Source organism: Octodon degus, unplaced genomic scaffold (genome assembly GCF_000260255.1).
Source record: "Octodon degus isolate 3935 unplaced genomic scaffold, OctDeg1.0 scaffold00003, whole genome shotgun sequence".
In the NCBI taxonomy this organism is placed as follows: Eukaryota; Metazoa; Chordata; class Mammalia; order Rodentia; family Octodontidae; genus Octodon; species Octodon degus.
In genome coordinates, this window is record NW_004524579.1 from 29,512,841 (window position 1) to 29,524,116 (window position 11,276).

The window sequence follows — 11,276 nt, forward strand, 5'->3', positions numbered from 1 at the left end:
TATGTAATTCCATTATACCTACCAGGCATATGACTAGTCAAAAACAAAGGATGAAAGTTGATATAGAAGGATAGAAACTGATGACTAATTATGACTAACTAGCACGCTGGAAGGTTGTGGAAACTCCTGCGGTCTGAGATCATCTGTTCCTACATTTGCTACTTACTCATTTATACAAATCCTGCCTCCAAATTGCCCTTTTATAATTAATAAAGAAAATAAATTCCCAAAGGCAAAAGATTATGGATCAAAATTCTAGCAGGTGGTCCATGTAACTGTGCCAGATCAAGAATGTGACTGACACGTAAAGAAGAATTAAACCCAGCAGATTGTTTCCTAATCTGTTCAGACATCTGAAAGTGGATCTCACTGAGAAGCCAAATGTGTCTTTCAAAGTAATTTTCTTTTAGTATACTTCATCAATAGTTTCCTCTCTTGATGCACTACTGTATCTTTGTTTTTTATTTTATTAGTGCATGTTTACAGTACAAAGAATTTACATCCATTCACCTTGGGGTGTATATAATGCAGCTTGTTTCCTTTTTTATGCCGTTACCACTCACTTCCCTCTCTCTACCTCAAAACGTTCTTTCCTCATTTCCATTTTTGTTGTTATTCTTATCTCATGTTTATGACATATGTCTAATGTTTTCATCTATTGGCATTATCAAGTTCCTGTACATAACATACTTTCTACTTACTTTCCCTACCCTTCTCCTTTAAATTGCATTTTACATTAAATATATGGTATTCATATTTGAGCTTAAAATTAACATTATAGAAAAAGATAAAAATCATCAATGTCATTAAAAATGAGAATGCTTATGTTTTTGATGCAAGAGAAAGAAAGTTACTCTGATGGGGGGGATGGAAAGTTTTATTGAATTACCATTAAAGGATAGAATTCTTTTCCTAGATAATGGAATGTATTTGGAGGAAAACTCTTTGATTACAATATGACAAACACACACAAAAAATAAACAAAATAAATCATGATCCTACCTATTCAAATGCAATTTGGAAAAATAGATTTGCAAAGATACTTATTTTGGTCTTTTAGAATATGATAGGGGCTGAAGATTTGGCTCAGCGGTAGAATGCTTGCCTAGCAAGCTGGAAGCCCTAGGTTCGGTCCTCGGCACCAAAAACAAAAACTAAACCTCCCCTAGAATGTGATCAATTTGACCACACCTACAAGATAGCACCATCCCCATAAACTTCTTATACTTCCACAAGGGACTTTTGAGTTCATGAGAACTTATCCAATCCAGATCTCTTGGCAAATTGGCTTAAATTAGCCCTAAACTCAATATATGCCATATTGCCAGTTTATAAAATATTATTTTATATAATATCTTGTCTATGTATACATTAAACTTGAGGTAATGGTATTGCTTATATTCCTATTATACACAGCAAAAAATATTGCTGAAACAATAATCTCTTATTTCTACTTTACCAGCTGTGAAGCTCCTTGTAATTAAAAGGTATTTTCTTGCAAAGCACTTGGAATAATGCCTGGTATGTAGAACACTGCATTTATTAAAATTGATAAATCTATGTTTCTCAAATTGGAGGACTTACTTATATTCTATGAGTATACATAGAATAACTAAGTCAATGCATAATTTTAGACCATCAAGTTCACTTCATGGTAAAATAGTTTCAAGCATTGTTTTCATCCAAAAGAGTATTTTGGAGTAAAACACAAGATATAGAAGAACTTAAAGATGAAATATTTGAAAGGACCACGTTTCTCACCTTACGACATGTTAACTTGATCTACACACATGACTATTGGAAGTATATAATCAATTGGAATTACTTTCTTGAGAAAAATGGAAAATCCCCCAAAGTAGGTGTTCTTCCTTCTTATCAACCCTCTGGGGTACTCAGTTAAACAGTGATGAATATGGGCTGACCCGGCTGGCAGTGTAGGGAACCTTGATACTGACTCTGAACTTGAGCAATGCTGAGAAGATGTTGAGTAGCTCTCTGGAAGTCCTCTTATCTCTGGAAGTTCTCTTATCTCTGAATATGGACCTGTCATGCATTCTAAGGGCCTTAAAATTGCACCACTAATCACAAACTTTCAAGGCAAATTTCCAGTAAGTTTTGTTTTTCTCTCCATTTCTATAGTACTTCTTTCACTCCACAACCTAGGACAAGTACAAGCTAGTGTGTGTTAAGTACTTGTTATATGCTGATTTTATAGAAACAGAATCTGTGAAATGGAACCATTTACTTAGTCATCAAACAACACATAGGTAGAACCCAAGTTTTCAGTTTTTTGTCCCTACTCAGTGCTGTTTCCTGTGTTTATTGGAAAGCTAATCTGAAGTAAGCAATTACAGTACCTAGGGTAGGAGATACCAAATGCAGATACTGACAGTCAAAGCACAGAGAAGTCAGAATCAGACTCACAAAGGATTGGCTTGTATAGCAAGGCCAGTTTGGAGGGAGTTAGACATAGAAAATGCATATGCCTCAGAGACAGATCTGCCAAACTTCAGCAGCAAAGAGCGAGTTCAGGGTAGCCAGGAGAGGTATTCAAAGGGGTTCTAAGCTTCAGTGGCTCTGATAATGAAGAAGAGTAATGTAGAGAAGAAATGTACCAATGTATCAAGGTGGAGAGAAAGAGAAAAAAAAAAACTTTCTACAACTTTAACATGAAATGGCAGACAACTTATTCTCAAAGAGAAAGATAAGCAATTCCTCCTCCCTCCAACCACTGCCATGTCTAGGAACCTCCCCCAGGCCTCAAATCCAACTCTTTCCTGGCTTCCTTGTATAACGAAAGCAAACACACTGAACACTATTTACCAGAAGCAGCCAAGGATGCCCCAAAGAGCTGTAGCCCAGAACTTGTCATGCTGTTAGCAGAGAAAATGCTGATGTGAGATCCGAAATCCAGAGTTCAAAGAAGATAGTAACTGGCCCAGAAAAAGTGAGTAAGAATAACAATATTTTGGTGTGAGTCCCTTAAAATGTTGCTCAGCAAGACCAAGATGTCCTGGAATCATGCGGATGTCAGTAATTAGTGCTGACATCTAAGAATCACATGCCCAAATCTTTCTAAAGTGATATAGCAGGCCAAAATGACCACGTTTTCTATTCCTGGTTTCCAACTACTTGGCATGAGTTGGTAGGCTTGAGTGGAAAGCCTACAGTAACAGAATCAGTTACTATTACTAATAACAGCAGCATTTGAAGGTTTTTCTGTGCTGAGTACTATTGTTAAGATTTTACTTGGGGCCAGGGGTTCCATTCCTGGGCCAGTGGTGCTTGCCCCGCCCACTGGGCACACTGAGACCACAATTGAGACTGGGCATGGTGGTGTGCACCTGTAATCCCAGCTCTTAGGAGGCTGTAAGCAGGAGAACCACTATGAGTCCAATGTAGTAGTGAGACCCTGAACATTCTGTACTCCATTCCCTAAAATACAGAAAAAAAAACAGATTTTTTCCATAATTTTATTGAGAAACAAGTCGCAATGAGACAGTTTCAAACCTAAATTGGAGGACAGTTTCAATAATTAACACATTGCATACATTCTTCCAGGTGGTTAATTGCTGTACAAGATGCGGACATGATATCCTATTTACAAACACTATTAGAACAAATCCCTCTATTCATTAAGAGAATGTAACTATCTATCCTAACCATTTTGGATACACAGATACAAAATGGACATTCATCAGTATCCCCTTTTTTTGTTTAGTTCCGTTATTTGAATATCATAGGTGTATTAACTCAGCAACATATTCTAAAAGGGTCCAGTAGTCCATAATAGTATTGGGTCTTCCATTTCACTGGTAATGTAAGAAATTGTTGACCTGAGTTCCCTACAGCTCAGGATAACAGCATGGCTTTACTTCTTGTGCTTCATTTTTATACTTTTCTGCTGGATGGTTAAGACCAAGATAAAGCAAGACCTATGCAACAAGAGTTGTAGCTTTTGGGTCTGATAAGGTCAGTGAAATCCCCTCAGGATTTATCCTGAGATCCTGTACCTCAGATTGTAGAACCTTTGTCAGTGTCAGCCATGTGGATGAGTCACGGCCATTGCTTGGCCAATGTGCTCTCTGTGAAAGCCTGAGAGAGTGTTTTCTCCCCATGTGACTCTCCTTAGGCACACTCTACATCATCATTCACTTTCCTCTTTGGCCCCATAATCTCCTGGATCAGAAAATTTGGGACACTACCGAGTTACATGACGTTACAGTACAAGTTCTCATATGTCCTGAGTCTTAATTGAACTTGGAAGGCTAGGGCTAAAACGTTGGCTTTCCTTGCGGCCCTCCTTTTTCTCTAATTTTGTTCTGCAAACTTAGGTAGTTAACTCTCCAGAAGAGAAGTTTTTGTTATTACCATATAACCTAGACTGTTAAGTTTAACCTCACTATCTGTGAATATCAGACATCTTAGGCATAACATTGAACAGGTATTTTTCATCAAGTATTGATATGTTGATCTTTAAGTCCCTACAGAATATGATGAAAAAACATTTAAAATTAAAATATATTTTAAAAATAGGCATAAAGAATTATATAATTCTTATGTTTACACATAAGTCCAAAAATCTAACCACATACAACCAAAAAACAAATTTTACTTGGAGTCTCTCATCTGTTCTTTATAAGACACTTACCAGAAAAGTACTACTATTAATCTATATATAAAAGTGAAGTGCAGAAAATATAAATAATTCACCCAAGCTTTCATGACTAGCTAGTATTAGAACTGAGATTCCAACCACCTCTTTTCCAACACTTTCTTCAGAATTAATGAGTGATGCTAAATGATTTTGCTGACGTTCATATTTAACAGACAGAGATAAAATCATTGACCAAGTTGTTCGGCATTAGTTAGCAAGGTATCATCAGCATGTTTACATTCTCAGCTGCTCATTCCACTTGAAGCCTTTAGAAAAACCTGGAAGGAGAAAATTGCTTTCTCTGGCCACACTCAGTTTCTTTTAATAGTTCTTTCTGCATTGTCAGGATAACCTACTCTTCCAGATCCTGCTTCAACAAAAGAACTCACAAAATAACTTTAAGAGTTATAAAGAATTGATTTTCAATTACATAACCCAGAGAAGTAACAGTTTATTGTGGATAAGAGCATAGATCACAGAAAGCAGCCCTGTGTGTTGAGACCTTGGCTCTACCACTTCCCAGGGGCAGAATCTTGAGCAAGTGGTTCAACTGCTTTAGAACTCAGATTCAACATTGATAAAAGAGGGACAATAACAGTACCTACTTCTTGACTTACAGAGATGACTAGAAGATTTATTTCTTATATGTCGAGTATCTTAACTGTATCCTGCACATAATAAGTACTTAATACACATTAACTGGTTCTTGTCACCTACACTGTGGAGTGAAAAAAGTACTATGAGAATGTGGAGAGAGTAAAAATGTATTGATGTAGAGAACATAAACAGAAAATGCATCACAGAATAAATACCAGGCATCTTTCTAAGCATTTTTTTAAAGAAATGATAGAAATAATGTCATCCTTTTTTATTTTCTTGCACTGGTCCAAGTAATTTTGTCTTTGGATGAGCCAATGATTGCAATCATTTGAGGGATGATCCGAACCTATAGGACTAATAACCAGGTAAAGTATCTCTGAGGCAGTAAGACTCAGGGTATCATTTTTCAAATCATATCCAGTAAGTTGATATGTGTTCCTATTTTATGAAAACATCATTTATAAACATCTAAACATGAAAATTAAGTACTAGCTGAGTTTGGACAGAATTATTTCCTTTACAAAATTATTTACTTAGTTTATTTTTAATACCAAACTTTAATACTAATTTAAAACATTTTACTTTCCATTGCACTGGAAAGATATTAGCTGCAGCATTTAAATTAACTTTTGTGTGGCACAAAGCAGCTGAATAACATTATTTCCAATTTTTAAAATAACTAAAAATGAATTGCACATATTACTATGCATGTGCTGTAGTCAAAGAAGTTGAGACTCAGAGAAGTTTAGCAAGAGGCCTTGACTCTGCAAGACTGGTATATGCAAGTTCTTATATAAAGATTGTGTTACAAAGTCCCTATGAGTCCCTACATGGTAACAACTTTCAAACACATTGCTTGAAACACTTTCTGATAGAAATTGTTATTTGCTTATTTTTAATAATCTCTCCGTTATAAAATCCCACAACTAGAGTTCATTAAATTAGAAGGTGTTTCCAGCGTGTTTCGCCAATATTGCCACACTACTTTTGGCTCTGTGTCTACCCTTGGTTTAACACCAAGTCATCAGGTTGGCTTCCTGCTTCTCCCCAGTTGAGCTTTCCACCTCCTTTAACAAAACACTGCACGATGATGGAGTTCTCTGCTTTCTAAAACTCAGATCAGTGAGTAAAAATGTTACTCAATAGTCCAACCCTTTAGTTCTAATGAAGTCCACTTGGCTGTCCAAGTAGAGGAACAAGGGGATGGTTCTCCCTGGCTAGATTACTTTATGGCTGTAATAATTTTTACATTAGTTTAAAAAAAATCTGCAAAGTATGAACTGTTCCTGAATGCAAAGATTTTCTGTGATGCTCAGTCTTTTATCCTCTGAAGATCTGATTTGAGTCATTTAATGACAGACATGAATTCCTCATGCAGGTGATATTTTCAATTGCTTTACTTTCTTTGTGGTTGACGTTATCGATCCTTTGCTTTGAATGCATTAAACAAAATTTTTCCTTAATTGCTACCTGGAAGAAATAAATTTATAAGATTTTGTCCAGCCATATCTCTCATTCCAGTTCAACACCTTCGGAATCATTTAAGATGGAGTTACTTCACCATGCTCAACAGATTCCTTAGAATTGAAATTTTTGGCAAAGCATTGTGAGATTTTAGGTTTCCTTGAGGTAGAAGATTATTGAAAACTTGTGTGTTTGTATGTGTACATAGCCATTGCTTACTGGGCCTCAGTCAAGTGGCTTCAGATGTCTACAAGGCTCTAGAAAGAGGAAAAGAGAGTAACTGGATATAATCTTCAGAAGCTTGGCAATGTGTAGAATAACCATGAAGTCCTTTGGCTGCTTTTAAATTTATTTTCCAATAGTGAAGTTGATGTGGTGAATTCATTGACAGAGGTATTTTATACATTGGAACTGAAAGAAGGATCAGAAATTACCCTATCTACCAGCTGTCTTTACTGTTGATTTTACTGAGATTCAAATAGATAAAATGCCCAGGGTCATCAGCATTAGAAAACCAGGTCTGTATCCAGCAGAAGCTCAGCTTCTTTCTCATTGGTGATGATCCTCATCTACCAACATTTAGTCTGTGATCCTTCACTCTTGAAGCCACAGAAGCTAGAATGGTACTCAAGTGTGGAGACAGTGACAGGCACAAATTTATCAGCATGAAGGATTGTGCAGGATGAGACACTATCCTCAAGGTAGCTCACTTTCCTTTCTTTTAGTGGCCCAATATACCTAGATGGTGGATGTAGAAGTTTCTAAAATGTAGTTTTCTGTGAGGATTTTCAATTGTATGGATAGTAGGGCAACTAAACATGGGGAAACCAGGCTAGGGCAGCAGTGATCTGGCATGTGGAGGCAGCAGCCTTCATTATTCTTAAGTTCACTGGCAGCACTAAGTGTTTTCCTGCTTGATTCTAACTTGCCATCCTTTTGTTATATACTATGCATGAGAAATCAGGACATTTCAAATGGATTGTAGTTGTCCAGCATTGAGGGATCCTCCCTCTTCCCAAGATTCATGCTTCCTGCAGAGAAGGCAAGACAGCATCATAGATGCTGGACACATGGAGAGCTGGGTATAAGTGTGTTGGTGGTGGGTTTTCCTCAGTAGGCTGCCCAGTCTGCTGAGTAGTTTGCTCCTGTTGGTGCTGAAATCTTTATGTTTGTTTTGTGCTTTCCTGGTCAATTAAAAAATTGATCCAATACCTTATAGTTCATTTTGGCTTTGCTGTACCCTGTCAGAGCATTTAGCATTTCTCTTTTTTAAAATTCCTATGAACAGGGCTGGTTTTAACAAAAATTTAAGGTTCCAAAGGTCTGTCTCCACCTCTCTCTGCCTCTTCTGAACTCTTCTTGATTTTCTGGCTTTCCCCATCATGTCCTTTCAGGAACATTAGTGAGGCATGAACTTAGAGTAGCTTGTAAAGCATTATTTGTTCATTCCAGACAGAATCAACAAATGTTTATTGAGTACCTATGGTGGAAAAGGCATTTATTAATTGTCTAACAAATCCATAATTTTAAATTATCTCATTCTTACAAGACCACCATAGGTTTTGCAATATCACCTCAATCTAGAAATATTTCATTGACAGTAATTCACTTTATTTACTTTATTAAGTTTATTGCTACACTTTAGCTATACATAATGATTACTTTTAAATTACTTAAATTCACACCCAGAGTAGATGTTAGAAATTGTACTTAACAGGAAGGCAAACTAAGCACTGGATACCGACTTTGTTTTCCATATCAGATTCATGAGATATGGGAAAATGTGTATGTACTGTATATCAATGTATCGATGAAAGACATCATGTTCAATGAAGGTCCAATAAGATTGTGATAGAGATAAAAAAATTCCTTTTGCCATGTGAAGTCATAACATCATGATTTAATCAGTTACTCAGTATGGAGCTGCTTGTAGGCAAACCTACATCCCTTCTAGCCATAGAAAAGCATAATACATGCAATTTTTTATTGCACATACCTAATAATGATAATAAATGTCTGCTGGTGGTTTATGTCACTTGCATTATTTGACAGTGTATTGTTCCTTCTTATTAATAAAGTTTCCGGTAAAATGTCTTTCTGAATATGCCAGCAACAACTTCATTGATCTCTTGCTTTTTTGACTGAAATATTGTGCTTAAGTTGGATTTAATCTTATGTTGACTTACATAGTTGTATAGGAGTCTATGCCATCTAGAATATCCTCTTAGAACAGTGGTGGTGAACTCATGGCGCACATGTTGTTTTTCTTTTAAGATAAAAGATTTCAATATATATGAGTTATTTTTTGAAGACTAAAAACTCAGTATTCAGGTTTAATTGCAGCATTGGTACTTTGCTATAAATAAGTGGTTTTGGGGCTTCAGTTTGAACACCTGCTCTCTAACAGTTTCCCTATCAATATCTTGGAGTATCCTTTTGACATTCATATAGTGCCAACTCACACAATTCTCAGGATGTATCAACATCATCAAGTGATACACCAATGTACAGTTTATATGAATGAATGTGGAACCATTCTTACATAATGATATGAAGTTGAAACTATCTGAAGAAGCTCATAGTCTCTACATCCTCTCTCTCTCTCTCTCTCTCTCTCTCTCTCTCTCTCTCTCTCTCTCTCTCTCTCTTCTTTCATGTGTTTGGTACAGGGTCTCACTATGCAGCTTGGATTGTGATCTTTTTTGTTTTCAGCCTTCCCAGTGCTGGGATTACTGGTGTGCACCACCACACTCAGTCTGTCTGTCTGTCTGGCTCAGCCTCCCCAGGGGTGGGGCCAAAGCAGCATGCGGTGTCTGGGTCCCTTCTTAAGTGAGAAAGAATTTAGTAACTTGTGATGAGCACTGTGCCACATATTCTCCCACATGAGCCAAGCAAGTGCCAATGGAGAGTGAGTATCTTTGGACCAAAGAGAGCTTAGGAAGATGATATAATTAATTTACAGGGAGCAATATATGCCTAGGAAAAGTAGAGGAGGTGAAGTAGATTTACCTCCAGGCACCATACCAGGGACTCTGTTCTTTCTCAAAATCATTAATGCAACAAACCTAGGATTAGACTTTAACCTTCCTAGACTAAAGACTTTCATTTAAGGAAGCTTATGCTGTAAAAGGAACATTGACAAGACAAAAACAAATTGTTAAAAAATTATAAAATATTTAATGAGTCCTATGATAATACAGCAACAAAATTATTCTAGAGAAAGCAAATCTAGGATAGCAGAAAGAACAGAAACTTTGAACAGCATAATGTATGTCCTTAGGGAAATATATTACAAATTTAAATAAAAGACAGATGTTTATAAAGAAGAAGCAGCTGGAGGTATTGGATGTGAAAAATGCAATCATTAAAGTAAAGAAGTAAGTAAAAAAACAGAATTGCAGAATAGGTAAAAATTCATTAATGGACTGGAAAATCATATTGAGAAGGTTTTTCCAAATTTAAGGTAACATTTGAAAAGCAGAAAATATTTGAAAAAAAATTAAAGGTATAAATGTTTAAATTAGAATTTACATTAATCTAGTAAGAGTCTTTGAAGGAAATATTACAAAGAACATGTACTCTCAGAAATAATGACCATTTTCCAGAACTAAAGAGAGGATGTAACATTTTAGATTGAAAGTAGTTTCAGAATATGAGGTAGCTCACAATAAATGAATAAATTAAACCACACATCCCAACACATCAGAGTGAAATTTAGTAATAAATAGTTTCTGGACAGCAAAAGTAAATTACCCTCAAAGTCTCAGGCATGAGAAATACCATCAAATTTCTTAAAAGCAACAATGCAATGAACTTATGTATTGTTAAAGCAATTAGATGAATAGGCTCTAGAATATCTAGGGAATATGCAATTTGCATGATAGGGCAAAATAAAAATCTTTTCAGTTTAACATCCTTAGTACACATCTGAATTAATTTTTTAGAATGCATTCTTTTTTGAAAATTGTATTGATGCATTTTGGATTTATGGAATGATACCATTCATCGTGGTGAATTCTGCATACAGTGTATCTTGCTTCTTATTTTTCTCCATTCCCCTCACTTCCGTTCAACCTCTCTTAGAATACATTCTTGAAACAGAATACAGATTAGTCAATGAGGAAGCAATTATTGTAAAAATCAGGGATTAACAAAAGAATCATTAAATATTACTATTTTTGAATGAACAATAATTGAAAAAGACATATACACAACACTTTTTCTACAATTTAATGTCACATCAACTTCGATGAGATGAATTATACACTAAAAGAGACAAAGAAACATTGAATAAGTTAATTGTAACAGAGAAATCAATTCAATACATAAGTTTAAGCAGTGGAAAATAAAAGAAAAGCTGGAGGAAAGGAAGGAAAGAAAGAAGAAAGGAAGGAAGGAAATAAGGACGAAAGGAAGGAAGAAGATTGATTTCAGCAATAACCATTGTACTTTGAAGCAAAAAAGTAGTGAAAACAAATAAAGTCCTGGTCTATTGGTATTATAATAAGAGAAAATAAGCTAAAAGCATAGTTTTTAAAAATAGGCTAGTTTTTAT